The 875-nt window shown below is 48.6% G+C and overlaps 1 non-coding gene across 1 annotated transcript; it reads right to left on the reverse strand.

The window, feature by feature from the left end:
• Window positions 1-266: 266 nt before the first annotated feature.
• Window positions 267-338, reverse strand: TRNAQ-CUG. Its single transcript has one exon. It is a non-coding gene; the product is annotated as a tRNA-Gln (tRNA).
• Between the last annotated feature and the right edge of the window lie 537 nt (window positions 339-875).

The raw sequence follows: 875 nt of genomic DNA on the forward strand, positions 1-875 counted from the left end.
CAAGTCCATTCTCTACATCTGCGTCTCCATCCCTTCTCTGCAAGTGAAGTGAAGTGAAGTGGCTCAGTCGTGTCCGACTCTTTGCAACCCCGTGGACTGTAGCCCTCCAGGCTCCTCCATCCATGGGATTCTCCAGGCAAGAATACTGGAGTGGGTTGCCATTTCCTTCTCTAGGGGATCTTCCTGACCCAGGGATTGAACCCAGGTCTCCTGCATTGCAGGCAAACGCTTTAACCTCTGAGCCACCAGGGAAGCAAGACCTTGGTCGGTTCCACGGAGACTTGAACTCGGATGGCTGGATTCAGAGTCCAGAGTGCTAACCATTACACCATGGAACCGTGCTCTCTGCAAGTGGGTTCATCATACCATTTTTCTAGATTCCATAAATATGTGGGCATTTGTTTGCGATGTCGGTGGATGAAAACAAGATTCCAGATATTCCTTTCACCTAGATAGCCAAGGAGAGGTGTAGGGGGGACTATCTTGAGGACCTCGATGAAAATCTAAGCCAAGTGGAGATGCTTTCCATAACTTTCCTCTAAATCTGTTCCTCTTGCTTCCCTTCAGCACAAAGGTGTGTCACACACCCACGTGCCCTGTGCGGCACACTCATCGCTCACAGAGTCCTCACCCCAGCTAACGCGTGTCCCAGTGAAGATCAAGTCTAACTCCACACGAGGTCTGTTCCTTTAACCTTTGTATTCTATTGCTTTCGCTTCAAGTTAAGAATGTTGCCTATGGCCTCAGATAGACAGGACGACTCATTGTCAAGGCTCTGACCTTTAAGTGTATGGCACTTTTCCATTCTTACAGAGATAGAAAGCTGCAGAATACAGAAAAGCATTGGTCCTGTTGGAGGTTTACAGGAAAACCCT

This window comes from Bison bison, unplaced genomic scaffold (genome assembly GCF_000754665.1).
Source record: "Bison bison bison isolate TAMUID 2011002044 unplaced genomic scaffold, Bison_UMD1.0 scf7180017864053, whole genome shotgun sequence".
Lineage (NCBI taxonomy): Eukaryota > Metazoa > Chordata > Mammalia > Artiodactyla > Bovidae > Bison > Bison bison.